This window comes from Manacus candei, unplaced genomic scaffold (genome assembly GCF_025592945.1).
Source record: "Manacus candei isolate 608988 ecotype Guabito, Panama unplaced genomic scaffold, ASM2559294v1 h1tg000049l, whole genome shotgun sequence".
NCBI classification, from domain to species: domain Eukaryota; kingdom Metazoa; phylum Chordata; class Aves; order Passeriformes; family Pipridae; genus Manacus; species Manacus candei.
In genome coordinates, this window is record NW_026138097.1 from 21,901,657 (window position 1) to 21,921,778 (window position 20,122).

Below are 20,122 nucleotides of genomic sequence, written 5' to 3' on the forward strand. Positions count from 1 at the left end.
GTCTTAGAATGTACCAGAGCTGCTGCTTATTTTATCAAATGTGTCAATCACCAACTTAAATCACATAATTTTGTCTCTTTTACAGAAATTTCAATGCAACTATGTTTTACTGTATTTCATTAACTTTTAATTCTTTCATTTCACTGCATCAAATGCTTTTCAGTTTTTTTGACATTATAAAACATCATCCACAGGAATGTAAATATTTGTTATTGAGCTGTAGATGGTGACAGGAACTTGAATCATAACTGCATGAGTGAGTGACCATGTGCAAAATATAGCAGAGTGAGTCCAGGGATGTGGTCCAGCAGACTCCAGGAGATGAGAAACCCTCTTGCCTAGCTGCCAGAACCTAGTCAGCCATTCAGAGGTTTCTTTTTCCCATACCAAACAACGCAGCTGATGCTTTCCATGTTGCATGGTTCAACCAGAAGAAAAGCTGTGTGCGTATCATGGTCAAACACACAGAGAGGACACTGGTACAGATGGCTACACAGGGTGCTGCTTATAACACCACCAGAACCTGCATAAAACCTGAGTACAGAAAATCAAGTCCTCTTCCTCCTCCCTAGCTGTCCAGGCTGAAGCTTACTAGAGAAAATATATGCCCTCACTCTCTGGATCCACAGGACCCTCCATTCATGGATCCATTCATGGATCCCTCAAACACCAAAGTTTGCCCTCTGCCTCTCGACAGTCCTGATCCCGGTCCTTACCCACTATCAACATATTTTACTGTTTACAAAGGCCAGTTTGGCCCTCTCCAAGGCTACACCTCGATTTTCTTAATAGCTTGTCATTAGTGACTAGAGATTTTTTTCTTAGGCAAGGGATAATGGAGAAAATGCCAATCAGGTTTGCATTTTGCTTATAGTTTTACCTCTTTTTTATGACTTTGTGGACACTACAATTTTCCTTGATCTGATCACCTTAGTGAAGCAAAGGCTTTCAAATTTCTATAGGCTTCCTGAAAGTATGCTAAATGTTTATAATGCCATAGAGACATACTGGTGTTACCAACTGGAAACATGTTCCTGTCTTTACTGATTTTGGCTATGTCACCTATAGAACATGTCCATCCTGCTAATGAAGGAAATCAGGCAAAGGGACCAGCAAATTAGAATACTTGGGAGCTTCTTATTCAATTTGATACTCAAGTATGTTAGACAAGAAGGACAGCTGGAGATATCAACAATGAAAACTGGTATTAGAAAAATTTTTATGATTCCAACATAGAAGAACCTGAATATTGCTCCCAAATGGCACATATTCCTTCAGACTGTGCCGTAGTCAAGTCTGTCGATGTTTCTCTATGTTTAACTACAACAGTTCCCTTGTACAAATTTGAGACTTCATGCAGCAAAGTATGAAACTTGTGTGTCAGCACGGAAACAGGGACATAGTAAATCCTGATGGTTAAACCACAGAAGAAAGCAGAAGCCCATGAGGTATCAGATACCACAAAGAGACAGCAAATGTCAGATCTCCCTGAGTGGAAAACAATGAACAAATCTCTTATGAGCTTGTGTTTGGGTGAATTAATGGCAATAGAGGTGGAAAATAGTCAAAGGAGTAGGACTAGATTTCCTTGGCATATCAATAAGCTGATACACAGCCATGTTGCCAATTCAGAGCAAGTGGGCAAAACTCAGCAAGTTTAAAGGCATTTTGTACAAACACTGCTGTAAAATGTCTTGCTGGCTTTTCTCGCACATGCTTTTTCCTGATGAAGACATTTCAAAGTCCGAAACAGGAAGGGTCTTACTTTAAATTAGATTTACTCCCTATTTGCATTCAACACAAGTACATAAGATACAAGAACCGTGATTAAAGTTACATTGAGTCTGTACATATCTTCTGTACAAAGAAGAAACAGACAAAACACTTACTAAACAGCACATGCTATACTCATGCACTATGTCAGAATGTGGGGGAATGAGGTGAGTTCAGGATACTGGAATTACATCAACTCTCTTCTCGTGGCAGAGGAAAAGTCTAAAAGTTCAGTACATGCATCTTGATGCCATCAGCTCCTTTACTCAGTGGAACTGACTGTTTTCAAACTAATTTTAATATGATGTAATTACCTTGACTACAGTGAAAATACAGCTAACTACCAGAAGATAATAATAGGTCCCTGTATTTGCAAAAAGAAATTCAGTAGATCTAATAATGTAGAACTCATTCCTCTGGAAATGTCATCAGCCTTTAATGTACAGTCAACACACACTGTATTATATTGGCTATCTACTCATAGAAAATAGTCATTTTGAGCATGAAAATTCATGAATTCATAAAAAGAGTGCACAAAATATATCTTTATGCTTTTTTTACATCTGCCAATATTTAAATTTATATCCCTTTTATTATTTTATATGTTGTGTCTTATTGAGACAGAATGGGTAATAAATTTACAGACAGTCATAAGCCAAGGTAAACATGAGTGACGTGCAACAGCCTTTAGCCTTCTGACTTACTCTTCAGCTGAAGAGGTATGGCATTATTTTGTTATGATTACCAATTCAGAACATATTCATAACTAGCAGATGTTTTCCTCTTGGTTGCTTGGCAATTAAGGGATGTTGCTGCAGCTGAATTTTGCACCTGGACAGCAAAATGACCAAACCAGTTCTGGAAAACCTTTGACTTACAAAAATAGTCCCTTAGTGCAAATGATTATTTTGAAAATAACATTGGATCTATGTGTCAAAGATAATTAATTGATATCGAATCACTGGTTAATGGAAGAGAGAGCATTTAATTTCCAACTACTATGCGACTATATAAAGAATATAACTAGAAGAAAACAGGATAACATTCTCCACTGCTGCTGCTAATTTTATATACGTTCAGTTTTAGGTGTATTATCATTTTTTCTCTTTAACAGTAAAACAAAATAAATGTGTGTCCATGGTGAGAAAAATAGCATGCGACTGGCTAGCCAAAAACTATTTCTTGATATGCACCTTCAAAAACTAGCAAGCAAGCCAAACAGCTCTTGATTTATAGTGATTATGAAAACACAACAGCAAATTACTTGTGAAGAATATGCCTTAGAAAGTGAAACAAAAAAAATTGAAATGAACTATTTGAAGAAATAATTTAAAAAGCATCAATTTGGTATACTAACCCACTTCCATACAAACACCTAGCAAATTCTGTAAGCAAGGATTTGTATTTGCCAATCTGACAGCAAGCACAAGTACAAGCCAAATCATTCTCTTTGGCAATAAGAAGAGAACAAAAAAAAGGTGCCATTTCTAACAAGAATCACCACATAGCAGTCACAGATTTCTGTGCTACACTGAAATACCTGGCTATTAGACAGTAGAACCTTCAGACAGTGCTCTGAGTTATATTTTTTTCTATATTAATGAAACAGTTTGAGGTCTGAGAACAAAATTCTGTGTCTTTACCATCTCTCTCTATTCTGAAAAATAAACCAAGCAGTCTCATTTTTGTTTTATTCAAGGGGTTGGTGATAAGAGAATTACTCCCTAGTATTTCAAAATGAAAGGTCTGAATGTATAATTTAAGTTCTAATAAGGTTTGATGGAATTGAGACTTTTGGAAAGTATTTTAATGCATGCATATAAAATGTATACTCAACATATATTTTGCAAATATAAGTTAATTCCTTTCTATCAAATAAAAAAATAATAATTAAATAAGATCTTGAAAGAACACAAATGGTTGTTTCTTTATAAAATACCAGGAAGCACAGTTAAAGAAAAGGTGACAACCCAACCATCAGTACTGAGGCAACTAAACACAGTCTGCCACGTACCAACACTTTCAGATGATTCCTTTATTATGCTAGGGAAAAAAACCCATCACTAACACTTTCGTGTCCAATCACTGAGAACTCATTTGTTATTCATTGAAACATCCATCAAGGATCAAAATAGATTCATTTGCTATTCATGATGCTCCCCTATGCACTTCTGCAGGTCTTGCACTGTATTTCGGCATTTAAATGACATTTTGTACAGTTGGAAGTAACATTACATATTAACGCTTTCAATGCTACCTTGTAACCTAGTCCAGAAACACACACAATATTTTCCTCTGAACATTAAGTTTAACTCATTACTTCCTGGGGTACTTTCTGTGTGTTCTTGCCTAGGATTCTAGGTGGTTTCTGGAGCTCTGAATCATCCACGTCAATATATAACATTCACTCAGACATGCCATTTTTTCCCCCAGAAATTAGTAATATATATTGTAAGACAAAAGGACCATAACAACAATCTTACATACTACATTTTACTTTGTGGGAAAAATAGCATGTTTTAGAAAACTTGGGAGAATTTTGTTAAAAGGGCTAACACCAAACTCCACAGAGAGTTGGAAACATGTTTATGGAGAAATGGAATCATAACCTGGAACTGTCTTTGCAGCATAACCAATAATTAGTACAAAATAAAGGAAGGTCTGAGGAATCAAGGACAACAAAACAAGTACATAGTATAACCTACTTTTTCATCTTCTCCAAATAAAGAGAATACTGAACTGTGCTCACAGTTTTCTAGGCCTATATACAAACCCTCTCCATTGAAGATAGCAGCAACCACTACTCTAGACAAGTAATTTACCGCTCCTGCCTTCCAAAGGCAGTATGAAGACTAAACAAGCTGCTGCATGAGCATCCCAGCTGTTATACATCACATTTTGAGATGTCTTAATCCCAGATTTCACTCTGAGCCCAAGGGCTCAGCACAGGATTCTGGATTCTAGCTCAAAGACCAGGTGGCCCAAATTATATCCCGTGGGACCTAAGCATCCATGAGTGTGCTCCTTCCCTTACGCACTGAAAGAACAAAATGGATGTAAAATGCCACTAATTAGAATGGCAGAATTCCTAAATTATTTGATATTGCAGTAAATCCTTCCAAAAGGCATAAAATCAACACATTTCAGAAAGCCTACTATCTGTGATATAATCTTAAAAAGAAAGATATAAGCAATATTTTTTATTTTTCTTAGCAGTTGCTATGAGAAAAACTGGTAGAAAGTTTAAATTATGAGCACCTTGTACCATTTTTAGGCCTTATTTAAAAGTAAATCCCTAGTGTTCCATTTACATAAGAATTCTCATATAAATAATATAGAAAACATCAGTTATTCATATTTAATAAACTCCAAATTTGGTATGTCACAGATTAGTTTTTTTCAGTAGTTTGCCACTGACTTGCATGTCTGAATCTTTTATATCTTTGTACAATGCTGAGTTTTCAGGGACTTAATTTAACAGCTTAAATGACAAGAATTTAAAATTTTAAAATATATATACCTACACAGACACTGAATTTTTAACTTCTTTGAATTCAAATAAAATGAGATACTAAATCTTTGCATGAAATATTTATTCATATTAGAAACAGGCAAAAAAGAATAGCTCATGCATAAATCAAGACAAAGCAATGATATTATGCTTTGGAAGGTTTATTTCTTCACTTTTCCTCAGATTTTATAGCCGATTATTATTCCTAAAACAGAAAGGACAAACAAAATAAAATAAATAATAAATCTTTGTCTGTGGGTGTTATGGCTTTTTTTTATACTTCACCATAGTCTGTTTTTTTAAAACTGTTTACCCAAGAATAATTGCTATGCTATATAAGTCTAAAAGCAAAGTTAAAATAAGTTTTATTTTACAAATTGAGTGAAGAACTTTCTTTAGTAGAGAAAATACTATTTACCCTTTAGATAAATGAAAAATAATTGACAGTATCTACCTTTATTCTAAATAGTTCTTTTTGAAACCACTAACAAGCCCTACCAAGCTTCCAGGTTCTTCCTAGGAGATACTAGTAATTTAAATTTAAAAAGACACAGTTAAAATGCAAAATAAGAAGTGTTTTGTCTTTAAAAATACTTTTAGGCCTGAATTAGGAAACAAACTTTACTATGCCAACACACATCACTCCACACACTAGATGTGCAGTGATTTGTTGCCCAGCAAGGGCAGAGTACACATTCCTATGGAAACACTGGTATTCAAAATAATTCAAAGACACAGGTTACTGCACAATATGGCTATACTGCTATCAGCCCCCAAAATACCCAGTTTAAAGCCACATTAAGCTTGAATATAAGATCCTAAGACGCACTTTAAAGTTTCACGTGATTTGATAAATTCTGAACATTTGCTCTGAGGTTTTGACTGGTTTCTACTGATGACATACACACCACAGCTGCATTTACAAAATTCCCCCAGCAGGATTTCCAGCTGAAACATTCCTTGCCAAACCTGTATGCTGCTGCCTAGCCCACCCATTCTGCTGCTTCTCTTTCTTGTATGCATGCTGAAATTTATCTGTGCCTCATCTTTGTCTATCCTGTAAAAATATCCTACCATTAAGTAGCTTATTAAACATAAATTTAAAAGAACAGAAATTACAACATTCAGCTGAAAGAACTGAAAGTTGGTTCACATCACCAAAACAGATAACTTTCACCTTTGGATTGGATGCAATTAACTCATTAGTTTGAGCTACACAAGAGTATTCATTTAACGAAAACATTAGTAAGTTTCTGTGACCATTTATGCATTTCGGCCAAGTTTGTCGTGACGGTTCTGTCCACTGGCATTTTGAAATATTTTGTTTGAGTCTTAAATAGGACAATTGAATTGACAGTAAAGAATAATGTTCATTTACTAACGATGACTAAATGTGTTATTATGAGATCCTGGCAATAAAGGTGCTTTTTTCAAATAAAAAATATGCTGAATCAATCTCTACTCAATTATATTGAAGCTCAAAAAAAAATGTCTTAAGAGATATGGAACTGCATTATCATAGAATTTTTAATTGAAATAGTATTTTTTCTAGCTAAATAGTACCTCCGACATTGTGAAACCATTTTAGACCTTTACGATTGCTGATATCTACTTATTCAGCTAACAAAAGAAATTCTACACCATGTAAGAGCTAACAGAAATCAAAACTACATTAGTAGATCAGCAAGTAACAGATGTCTTAATATCTGATTTAGTGTGAGAACTCCAAAACAAATTGGGAACATAATGAGACAATTTAATAATAAATAATTCAGTTCAAACTCCAGCGTATAGTAGCTGGATACAGTTGGAGCTGTATCAACTACTAATTTGTCCCCTTAATAACTTTTCTTTAAAAAAATAAAAAAGAACTATTTGGCAACCATTTGAATGTCACTAAGTCCGAAACAGATGTTTATGATGCTGACAGTGCAATGTGCAAATTTCTGTTTACATATATATATATACAGAATTTTTAAACAAAATGTTAGAAAAATGTTGCACCACTAAGCTATATTCATGTAAACTCCAGAAATTTATTACATTGAAATACAAAGTTACAGAAGTTACGGAATATTCTGAATTGGAAGGGACCCACGTAGAACACTGAGTCCAACTTTTAAGTGAATGGCTCATACAGGGATTAAGCCTGCAACCTTGGTGTTATTAGCACCATGCTCTAATCAGCTGAGCTTAATTTAGGGTCAAGATCAACAGAAACTGATTGTGCTGAGAGGAGGCTGAATTATTGCAGAAGGGATGAGACAGATCACAGTGCCTCACTCAGACATCGTCAAAAAAATATCTAATGGACTCCTGGGTGTTCCTCCATCCTTCATTCTTAACTTTGCTATAAAACAGATAAATTTAGAGAAAGCATGAGGCTTTAATGATTGTCTCATTTAAGGAGTGTTCATACCTATGGAAACAAATTTTATTTAGTTTGTAGGAGAGAAAGAGAAAGGAATAAATGGATGAAGCAGCTCCCTCCTCCCCTGAGGTATGCTGCAAGCTTTAAGACACAGTGCCTTTAGCTATCCAAGGCTGAGCTTCAGCATAGGCTCCTGTGCATCCAACATAGCTGCAGCAAGATGCTTGACTGGGCAAGGATGAAACAGTCACATGGAAAATAAAGCTCCTAATTCTTAGTCTCCCTGGTTAACACTGCTGAGTTCTAAGAAATTATGACTATGCTACAGATAGGGATGTTTTTCCATCCATTCCCATTCTGTCTCAAGGTATAAAATAAGGAAAATCACAGTAAATGGATGACAGTTTATATGCTGGAATTCCACACCACGTAATCACAAGGTATAATAATTTTCACCAAAAATATTAAGGACTCAGGGACAAACCATTAGAATTAAATAGTAATGAATGTATGCACTAGAACGTGGACTTTGCACTGATTAGCTTTCCCTTGAGCAGGGTAAAAAAGCTATAGCCTCCTTTAAGTTAAACATGAACTAAAGTTAAAAATTAACATAAAAGATTATTTGAATGACTTTTGAAAACTCCTGAAGAGCAGGTAAAAGGTGCAAAGTTGATGCTGAAGAACTACTACGATTTGGTAAGACCGAAAGAAGGAGAGTAGTTCCTTTCCAGCAACAGGCAGATGAGAGATAAAATACAACACCTGTTTGAACTGCTGAGGCGCCATCTGCCTCTGTATCTAGTCTATCAAATTTTTTTAAAAAAACTGAAGAGTGTAAGCTTTTCCAGTACTATCCTTTTTCATATGTACTTGGTCTTGCTCCATTTCTATATTTGGAAATCACTATGATATTTAAAAATAAAAATTAAACTTTAAATTTCAAATTAAAAAACTAAACACAGAACAAAGATACATTTTACTTTCTGTACTACAGCAGTGAAATTTCACTTGGTTCAAGAACAAAGCATAAAAAAAAAGGAAATAGAGGGTTAAAAAATTGTGTCCTAAAAGAACTTTCTACTTTGCAAATCATCAGTAAGCAACCTCCATGTCTTCATACTATCTTGCTCCATCTACACAATAAGTTGCCTAAAATATCACTGGAAAAATATGCCTTGTGAAACTCAAGACTAATCAAAATGTCACCTCTGCATACTGAAGAATCCAGTTTCATTACGAAGCTGTCCCAGCGATGCCACTAAAGTTACCCAAGACGTTATAGATGCTCAGACCATGTTAACCAATGGATTTCTGACTAAGCTGCCTTGTTACTGGTATCATCTTTGGCCAGTGAAGTCGGTCTTTGTTGGAACTCCATACCTATCAGTGTCAACACATCTGTGAAGATCCTGTCTGTAAGGCAAAGACCTTGAAGAAAAAATCTGGTACACTTATACTTTATACAATGTTCCTCAGTTTCAGTCCATTCTGTGCTGTCTTTGAAGATGAGCAAAAGGAGTAGAAAAAATTATACAGTAACGAGAAACAGCAAAAGTGACAGATGAAGGGCAAGTAGTGAGGAGCCCAGTGGTATGACCTGAAGGGAAGAAAGAGTGTCCAGTGAGAGACAAAAAGACCAACACTTATAATGGAAGGAAAGTGCCAATAAAGTCAGTGAGACGAGTTTCAAAAGTGGCCGTGGAAGCCTCATTTCTATGTTCAGATGGTTCCTTGGGGCCTTCAGGAGGAAAGTGTCAAGAAAATACACAACCAACACTTATTTCCGTCCCTTTCAATATCCAGGCACATATAACCTCTGTCCTCTGGCTTCAAACAATCTTTGGAACTGACTTCAAAGTTTTGTCTAACATTTCCTATTATTTCTCCTTTCAATCAACAGCATTGCACTCTCCTGCTTTGATGAAAAACCCGCTTAGTGTAAAATACTACTGCTGTACGCCTGATGCATTCCAGCTACACTACCACCTAGATTACTTTCTCCATACTGCAAAGCATTCTTAAATCCTGCTAACTGAACAGTCCCTCAAGGACTCTGTAAGACAAGATAACCCAATGCATAGTGACTCAAAGCCTGATATGTCCAATGTATGGATCAGCAACAAGAGCAGTTATTCTTAAAGCACAACACTGCCTGCCAGGGATAAGTGCTTAGCAGTATGCCATGCACAGTCAGAGGACACACATACAATTGTTAGCAATGAGGCTTCAAATTTGGAAATGTTTTAACTTCTTTTGGTTTATAAGTAAAAGGATACCATAGGCCTCCATGAATCATTGTTGCTGTACAGAGCAAGAGTATCACAATGAAAACATTTTCAATAGCAATGTAAATAATTGAAGGTGCTATACCCTCTTTGCAGAAATGACTTGCGTATTTCTGAAACTGTCAGCTGATGTGCATGGGAATTTATTTCATAAATTGAAATTCTATTCTCTAATGTTGTTCCCAGATAATTAGAATACTTAAATATTCTTATTAAAATCCCTTTCTCTGTCTAAAACTTTGCTTTGGAACACACTATGTTATATAAATCCCTTACACAATCTAAGATACCTCCAAATTTTTTAAAAAAAAAGGAAACAAATCACAGCTTTCCTCCTAATAATTTTTTTTTGGTAGAGGAAAATTCCAGAATTTCTTTTTTTAAACAGATAGTAATCTTCCAGTTTACGAATTATAGTTATTCAGGTAAATTAATACTCACTTATTGGGTGTCAGCATGGCCTTTTAGACAGATAGGCCTTTTCTTCCTTGTATTTATGTTTGATATGTTTGCGAATTTCGCTAACATCTCTTCTTAGGAAGAGATGTTTAGTTTTGGTTTGCTAGAGTAAACAATTCAAGTCTTTTCCACTGAAGGTCGTTTGCTGGTTCAGTTTCCTTGACAGTGTTCTGCACTTGCAGCTGCTCAAGTTCTAACTTCTCTTTCCTCTTTCTTCTTGAACATAATTTTTCAGAATTCTTTTTATCAAGATCTTAATAACAGCAATTATCTTTTCGATGTAACATAGTTCTAATTGCATTTTGCCCTTTTTGCAAATGCATCACAATGAGAGTTTATAGCTGTACCAGTATACTCAGACCTTCCCTTAGTCACTCATTTCCAAAATAGAAACTCTCAGTGGAAGAAACCTAAATGACAATAGGAATAAGAGCAATGAAAACAAAAAATTAGTGACACAGAATCTAATTATGCTGAAAATGTTTCCCTACTATTAATGTAAGGGTCATTAATGAAAACATTTAAGAAAATTACTCCCAATGACCTTTGAGAAACACTAATGATTTCCCTTTATTTGATATTTCTTCTTTCAGCGTGAATAGTTGCATTAGCTGATACTTTATCCTCCTTCTTAATAACCTGCATTACTTTCTGTATCTTCTAATTTAAAACATAATCATGTAAAATTTTCTACTGAGGGCTAAATAAAGAAGGTGTATCTTATATTCACCTGGAGAAAGCCCCTGATCTTTGTTATATCACATTTACCTCCAAACCTTTACTTTTTTCTTCTTCTGTTCAAAGTTTCATGATTGCAGCAGTGGCACTGAAGCTACACAGAGAAACAATAATTCAACTTAAAGGCAAAAGGGATAAGATCCAAAACAGCAGTGGAAGGACAGAGCAAGGACTGAGGATAGAAGAAGAATAAATTACAATGTTAACTCAGCTGTTAACATTCCTTGGGAAAGGGTTAACACGTTACAGGAAGATTATCGCAAGGAAGGATGGGAAATGTAGTCTCTGCTGCAGGCCCACGAAGAGAGGGCTCGACTGCACATGCCCACTGGAAGGATTCGAGAATGATCGTTGGGGAAATAGCACGTGATCTATGATTATGTAACCTCTTATGTAATCGAGGAGTATAAAAACGTGTGCTTGACCGTTAATAAATGATTTGCCAGCCTGCACTCAATGTGGTGGGTCCGTGTCTAACTGCCACAACACTCCAGTGGAACAAGAGATGCCTTTTCTTCAACCAGCGGGAACACATGCCTTGCTATCCTTTCTGCTGTGATCCGAATGTCATCAAGAGAAAATGACTGAGTCTGGTAAACAATTGGGTCTCACTCCTATTAGGAAAAAAAATAAAAATCAAAGTGCAATCAGGATATACACTTGGATCTTGGTGCTTTGCCACTGTGCAGTAAGAGAAGAATCCGATTTACATGGGCTTAGCTTTGAGAAGGAGAGGTAGGAGCATTGAAGTTGTAGGGTGCTCTAATACATCCTTCAGTCTGCACATTGAGGGGAATCAGCACTGAGATTTACATTATGCAGAATTCGTGCTCCAAAACTTGGAATTAACCAGGAAGAGTGTGTACATACAGTGGTGTGGACAGCCATCCATTCATCCAGTAGTTCTACCAGGGAAGCCATAGGTATAGAAAAAACAGCTAATCAAGAGGCAAGGAACTATGTTTTAGATTTCTCAGTCATAAAACTGATTTTACAGGTGTCACTTTTTTAATTATTTTCTTTCAATATGTTTATTTAGCCTAGATTTGTAAGAAAATGCTGCAGGTGTGCACACGTTGCAGGTGCAGGCCTACCATGCAAAGAATAAGTACCACATTTAGCTTCTGAAACAGATGACCAAATTGGTTAGAATGACTACAGAATTTGACAGGGGCTGCCACACAGTGAAAGGAAGACCAGAGTAAAGTTTTAATCTTTAATAAAAGCAGAAAATCTAGGCAGTAATGAGGTAATTCCAGTGGCCCAGTGCAAAAGAAACTTATTCTTGTGTTGACTTTATTTCTCTTTTTAAATTAGCAGAGGCTGCAGTGTCCTCAGTATAAATGTATTCATTTTGCTTAGAAACCTTACATCTCTTAAAGAAGGAATTAAATCCAAGTAATTGTATTAAAACACTATTATTATTGCAGTTTTCCACTCTGGATTCAAGAACACTGAGAAGAGGGACTGGGAGAAGTCTTCTGTAACAGAAGTGCTCACATGTATATATACCTATATGCATATACATATATATATATATTCAATTTGTCTCTTGCACGTACCCTTAGATTTAAACATATATACATTTTAAGATTATGCAGGTATTGTTGCATTGACTTTTTTAGCACAGAGTTGTTATTTAGAACTGTATACATTCTTTAGACATACAGGACATTAATTTATATTCCTTTATAAAAAAAAAACAAAACACAAAACTCTAATCACTTATCAGAATAAGCAATCAAAATGAATTGTAGGAAATGAACAATGCAGTTAACTCTCTATATACAACAGTCATCAAGAAAAATGGCAATAGGTCATTTGTGGTACAATTGGAATGCTTATTTTCCCTGGCATACATCTTGATACATTGATATTTCTCACATTCTGTTAAACTCTGAGGTACTCCAACCTTCTTAAAAAAATATTGTTACTTTTAAAACAGAATTTATATTTCCTAAATAATATACAGGTTTGCTTTCAAATTTCCATTTCAAAGGTTCAATTAATTCAAGTGTAAGCTACAAAAGCTACGCATCATCCAATCTGACTATCAAAATCTGGAGGAAGAAGTAAGTTAATTTTCTCCTATTTAAGTTTTAACAGAAGAAACAGAGGTTCACATTAGATGAAAGCTTCCATTCTTTACAGGTTTTTCTTCTTGCTGTCCCTGGCATACAAATGGCAAAAGAAAACTTTAATAGGTTTAATATCAAACTTTTTTTTAAAAAAATTGAAATTATAGTTACTTAATTGAACTTGGACTTAGATGAATGACTCAGAAAAAACTCCAGAAAATAAAGCTTCTATTTTATATCAAATCCGTATGGCTCAATGATAGACAATCTTCAAAGGTAGCAGAGCTTTGGTAAGGCTTCCTCTGGATTATCCTAAGCTTCTTTGACTTACCTGAACTTCTGAAGGTCCAGTGGTTCATAGTCCCTTGACTGTTCTTATTTGGCACAGTTTGCTATAGAGGGCACAAGTTATGGGTCTGCAAAACTGCCAGTCGTCCTTGTGGACTGACAATCAAGAGAAACAGTAATCTTGTTCCTTGCATAAATTTGGCAGAAATCTCAGTTCTTGGAATAATCTAATTTCCACTTATGGTGAAAAAAACCCCAAAATTCACAAACCAGAAAAAAAAACCTTGCCAACCAAGCAAAACAAACAAGAAAAGAAAGCAAAAACAAGAAAAAACCCCAACATCACAGAATCAAACACACACAACAAAGCAACCCTGGATGTATGAACAGGCTGGGGAATGAGATGCTGGAAAGAAGTGCCATGGAAAGGGACCTGGGGGTCCTGGTTGATGGCAGGTTGAATATGAGTCAGCAGTGCCCTGGCAGCCGGGAGGGCAAACCATGTCCTGGGGGGCATCAGGCAAAGCATCGCCAGCTGGTCAAGGGAGGGGATTGTCTCGCTCTGCTCTGCACTTTTGTGGCCTCACCTTGAATATTGTGTGCAGTTTTGGGCACCACAATATTAAAAAGATATTTAGCTGTTGGAGAATGTCCAAAGAAGAGCAGTAAAGATGTGAAGGATCTACAGGAGAAGTCTTATGAGGAGTGGCTGAGGTCACTTGATCTGTTCGACTTGGAGAAGAGGAGACTGACATGAGACCTCATCGCAATCTACAATTTCCTCATGAGGCAAAGAGGAAGGGCAAACACTGATCTCTTCTCTGTGGTGATCAGTGACAGGACCTGAGGGAATAGCCTGATACTGTGTCAGGGTAGGTTTAGGTTAGATATTAGAAAGAGGCTTTTCACCCAGAGGGTGGCTGGGCACTGGAACAGGGTCCTCAGGGAAGTGGTCACAGCACCAAGCCTGGCAGAGCTCAAGAAACCTTTTGACAACACTCTCAGGCACATGGTGTGATTCTTCAGAATGGTCCTTTTCAGGGCTAAGGGTTGGACTTGATGATCCTTTTGGGTCCCTTCCAACTCAGCATACTCTGTCTGTGAAAACCAAGTCAATGTACTGACAAGGGAAGTAAGTAGCTTCAGTCCTTTATTTGGATAGTATTGTATCTGCCTTTCATGCTATAGATATTAATATATACCATTCACAATAAATGTTTCTCAAAGAAATTAACAAAAATTTAAGACCATCAATCTGACCAAAGAGATGAAGAAGTATCTAGATGTATGCTTACCACAACTGCAGCATTAACAATCAGTAACTGAATGTCTCTCAAAAGGTAATGATAGTTATGAGAAGAATGTCTGGTCAGAAGACACACCAAGTAAAAGTATATTTCTCAGCTCAGTGATGTAACAAAGAGGGTGGAAAGATATGTGGACTAGAATCCCACTAACACAAAAATGTGGAATGTCTCTTTCCTCTTTGTGTTACTTAGGCCCTCACCATGCTATTTTCTATTTCCTCATCACAAGCTGAAAGAGACGTATCCTACATCATAACACTATTTCTGAGCTTCAAATAATCTGGGTAATGGGTAAAGCTATGAATTATATGAATGTATAAACACAAGAGTTCATCACTTACATTGCCTCACATTTTAGAAGTGAAAATTAAACTAGATCAAACAGAAAATAACTGTTGAAGTTTCATCATGGCTTAATTTGCCTAGTTATTTTCTCTGCAACTCCATGAGTTTAAGTTATGACTGAGTCTAACTTGGCTGTACAAGTGAATAAGGATAATATTTAACACTTCATGTAAAGTTCCCTAAGCAACTCTGTGACTAAACAATAGAGAATATAATAGAATCACAGCAGCCAATGAACTTCATTACATAATTTTAAGGTGTCGTGTCTGTATTTCTTTTTTAATTAAAATTTGGTCTAGCCAAATTCTAAGCAAACTTGAAAACTCTGGTCTGAAAATTGTTTTGATAAGTACTAGACATAAGTGTCTTACCGTAAATACTTAAACCAGAGAACTAAAATATTTAGAGATGGACTGGTCTGGCAATATTACAGTTCAGATACAGAGAGTTCTGTAACTTGACATTTTGCACTTGTGTCCAGGTGATCCTTTGGTTAATCATCAAAGGTATTATGCAGTTTAATATAAATAGCTTAGAAGTTGAAACTGCACAATGAGTTTCAATTTTTTCAAGCTGAATTTAGCTGTACTTTAATGTGAGCTACTACACTTAAACACAATTCTTTTTGAATGGAAAATGAATAGGATTTTTCCAAGTATTTAGGGCTAGTTAAGCCCTTACCAATGTTTCAAATCCTAACAAATGCTAGTGGAAACAAATATGCTGTTAGACACACTGATATCCTTCCATAAAGGATTTGAAATGTTAGTGTAACTATGACAAAAGCACAGACTATCCTTCTCAAGGATAACATAAAGAATAAAAAGCAGAATAAAAAATAGCTCATATAATGCATAAAGAACATATTAAGAATAGCATAGAAACAAAGTTTTGTGGTGCTCTAAAGCAAGCTGCATCCAAACTCAACTGCAGCTCTTCACGGTAGACTTAAAATGCTCGAGGACAGTGGATCTTTCCTCTGGTATTGTATTATTGTTAGCATGTCACAATATCTGCAGTTTTGTCAGCACCCGAGCCAAGTGTATTATGGAGCTTCAAGGCTTGTGACACTTTTCCTTCATTGCTGTTAGAGCTCTTCTCCTCACAGACTAGTTCAGCAGCTATCTGCTGTAAAGGGGGGAGAAAGAGATGGGCAGTAGGGATATAGGGGGAAAGTGAGAGGGAGATCTGTAGTAGAGAAATTTTCTCTTTTTATCTCCTCCCTTTGCTCCGCCTTTTCCTCCTCTTTTCTTTACCTAAGCTGCAAGTTTGACAGATGATAACACTAAAATGGGAACTTATCTTCAGGAGAGTTGACAGATAGCATTTTAAATCAGTACTGTCACTAAAAGTTTCCTGAACATCATGTATGCTACATTGTCACAATAAAAGAGAAAAAACTCCCTTCAGCCAAAAGCTAAGGAATCAGATTTTCCACAAACTACTTTCCATGGCAAGTAAAAATTGTCTAAATGAAACATACATATAAGTGGGCTCATGATACTCTGCTACATGCACAAAACAAAGCTTTGATTGAAGGATAGCAAAATCACACATAATAACCACAGGAGTTTCTCATGGAGCCAGAAAGGCTATCAGAAGACACTAGTATTGTGTTACGTTGCAATAATTAAATATTACTTTTAAATAAATGGACCTCCAGTTTTTATCTGTATGAGCTATTTAAGGATCGTGAGTGGATTTTCTTATATATTGTTGTGGTTTGAACTCCCCAAAAATCCAATTTCCAAACTCCCCACAATTTGTTTCAGTGTGAGAGGTTTTCAACATAACTATTAACATGGGGAAATTATATCAAAATTTATTACTAACACAATAAATACTATAATACATTTATATACAGCAATCCTAACTATCTCTCCTATGATAAAACAATATATATACATTAGATCAAATCCCTTCTTTCCCCCATAAATGTCCAGAAGGAAAGAAGAAAAAAGTCTTCTCCACTTTCAGGGCAGCAGCATCTCTCCCTTATCTTCGAGACAGCAGTTTTGATTTGTCATAGATGGAAACATCCCTCTCTCTCTCTCTCTCTCTCTCTTCATTACAATGCAGGGGTTTTTCTCTCATCCCTCTCGGCCCTTCGGCTCCAACTGAAGGTCTCTCCCATGGGCTGCAAAGCTCGCCTTACAACAGCCATATCACAGGGTTCAAGGCATCCTGTGAAAGTCCCTTCCTCGGGGAGGAGTCATTCCCCCAAGTCAGAATGTTTAGGGGTTCTGAGTTCAGTTTTTGCCCCAAGCATTCTAACAGAGTTCCTTTGCTCCATCTCTGCTGCAAACGTGGCAGGTGAGGCCACTTCTCCCGCATTCCTTGGTCTGATCATCCTGGTCCAGCTCACAGGACATCTCCGAGCTTTCAGCTCCTCTCTCTTTCTCTAGCTGCTGTTGCATTTTGGGACTTCATAAAAGTTTGGAAGCCCACCCCTCCTCTCCAGAAGGTCTCAGGGTTTTGGGAAAGTAATTCAGTCTTACCCCCAAACAGTCTTTGCTGAGTTTTCTTTGCTCTATTGCCGGCTCTCCCTCCTGCAGGACATCTCAGTTCTTTACTCAACGCTGCCTCTGCCACCTTCTCAGTGTCTTCTGCTGCTGCTCAGAGTGGAGAAACTCCCCCAGCCTTTGGCCACGGCACCCAGTCCAGTTTTAACACTACACCGGGTCCCGGCTGGGGGGGTTGGGGACCATGGCCCCCAGCAGGGCTCGCTGGCCCCTCAGCTCTGGCACATGGTGTCTCAAGCCATGGCTGCCTCTCCTTCCAGCTATGTACCAGTCTCCTTTTCCAGTCTGTTGTAATATGTTAATTTCACAGGGACGAACATGATTGGTTCAACACCCAGAACACTACCACATATATATAATAAGAAATATAATGGAAAAAGAGTTTATTATTTGCTGTTAACATAAGGAAAAACAAAGTAAGGGAAACTGCAATTCGCTCTCATGTAATTAATTATCTCATACATGTGCAACTACCTGCAGATTATTTAGCCTCCATCAGTAAACACAAACATTGAATTAAAAATTTAAGATCCTAATGGACTATGCATTTTCTGTCAAGAGTTATAACCTCTGAGCAGCAACTAGTAAACCAATAATTTTTTTCACCAGTACTGAAAATAAATTCAGCCAAGGACGGTAACTGGCGAACCATGAAATTGTGCACTTAAGCAAACTTCACACTGACAACAGAAATGCCAGATGAAATTTATATAGGCCTGCTAGTATCACATCTGCTGAGTCTTATTTTCCAGAATCTTCTTACCTAAAATACATTTCCAATGAAAGCAGCAGTCTAACCACTTGCTACATCAATGTCAGTTTTCAGCATCATATTGATCAAATTCTTGTTCCCTTAAAATTATGCATCAGCAATTATACCCTTCATCCAAAACTTTTGAAAGAAAGGTAGCAGCTAACATTATGTGTGAATACTAGGAACAAAACAACTATCTCAGGAACTACTGTACCTTGTCAGAATTTTGGGGATTTGTGAAAAACAAAGGAAAAAACCTAAACCAACATTTGTTATAGAAGAACAAGATATGCAAGGCTAGACCATGAGAGACTAATTTTATAAAAACAAAAAAGTATTTATGCATACTCTATATTAATGCATTTGTACAACTAGCAAATTCTACTTAGAAGATACATAAGTATGTTTGGTTTAGAAAAATAGTTAATTCTTTTTCCTTTAAGTAAAATGGTGATTGATAGCATTAGATTTATTTTGTTTTTATTTTCCACTTGGATTTGTTTGGATAGCAGGAAAACTTCATATGACTATTAGAAAAAATGCTGAAGTTGTATGTAATTCATTAATCTGAAATAACACCCAGAAGATTCTCAATGCTCTGAAAATTAATGTTTCTTCAATTCATTTATATGGTACTGGATTTACACAAGAAATTGAATGCTACATGTTAAATTACATTCAGACCTAAGACAAAATTTTGCAATAGAAATTAATAATGCAGATGATGTGAGAGCACCTTAAGATAAAAAATCACACGAACAGATCTATTACAGGAAACAAATACATACTGAATAAGGTCTTCTTCCTTCATTGTTCCCACACCAACATTTAATGTTTGTAACCATAGTGAGTTTCACCTCTATTTAATTATGACTTTCTTCAAGAACAATCTTTCCCCACCTAAATTCAGTAATCACAAATCCAACTACCTATAATATAAGCAACAACTGTGACATTCTGCAAAATAAGCACTGAAGAGATAAAAGCACAGATTTATATATTTATAAATCTGTAACTTATAGCATCTCATCTGAGAAACCACTGTGACAGCAGAATCTTGTGTAAGCCAAAGAGACTCTACTTGGAAACAGCAATCCACCATTTCTCTCAGTTACCTGCCAGTAAATGTGCACAGAGATTCATTAATGCACACATCCAAACACTTTTTCTATTGCCAAGGCAAGGTCTCAACAGAAGAACATGCTGTTCTGAATATATGACCCTCCGGACCAGACCAAGTAAAAATGACCAATGAATTCTATAAATTTAAATTGATTTTATGCTGATTTATATCAGCAGGGACACAATCCATTTTGAAAATATATTTTTTTAAAGCAAATTTGGTAGAAAGAGTTTTCAGGTCCAACAAACAGCTCCAATAAACACAGCATAGTGTTATTCTCAGTGTATATCTTCCTAGCAAGTTGCCATCTTCTGTACACAAAGATCCAAGTTAAAATCCAAGCTCTAGACAAAAAAAGGGAGGTAAAAGAACTAGGAAGTAACCTCTTAGATTTTCAAATTTATCAAAAGTAGCATGTATCCCAGTCAGATTTAAATACTCTACTCAGGAAATCTCCACCTCTTTTTCTCTGCTGGGCAGGTAGAAAAGCAGTCAAAACTGCCCTTGGTGCTCTTCCCAGTCCATTAAAACAACCTTTTTACTTAACTTTTCAGTTGGATAAATA

General features: G+C 36.3%; 1 long non-coding RNA gene across 3 annotated transcripts in view; it reads right to left on the reverse strand.

Moving 5' to 3' along the window:
* The window catches only part of LOC127476463 (uncharacterized), a 72,461-nt gene extending 55,316 nt beyond the window's left edge, over positions 1-17,145 (reverse strand). For all 3 annotated transcript variants that reach the window (XR_007906628.1, XR_007906629.1, XR_007906627.1), the window contains exons 1-2: positions 11,171-17,145; positions 10,385-10,812 (exon numbers count right to left, since the gene is read on the reverse strand). This is a non-coding gene — a long non-coding RNA (uncharacterized LOC127476463). The remainder of the gene's footprint in view (positions 1-10,384; positions 10,813-11,170) is intronic.
* Positions 17,146-20,122: the final 2,977 nt, after the last annotated feature.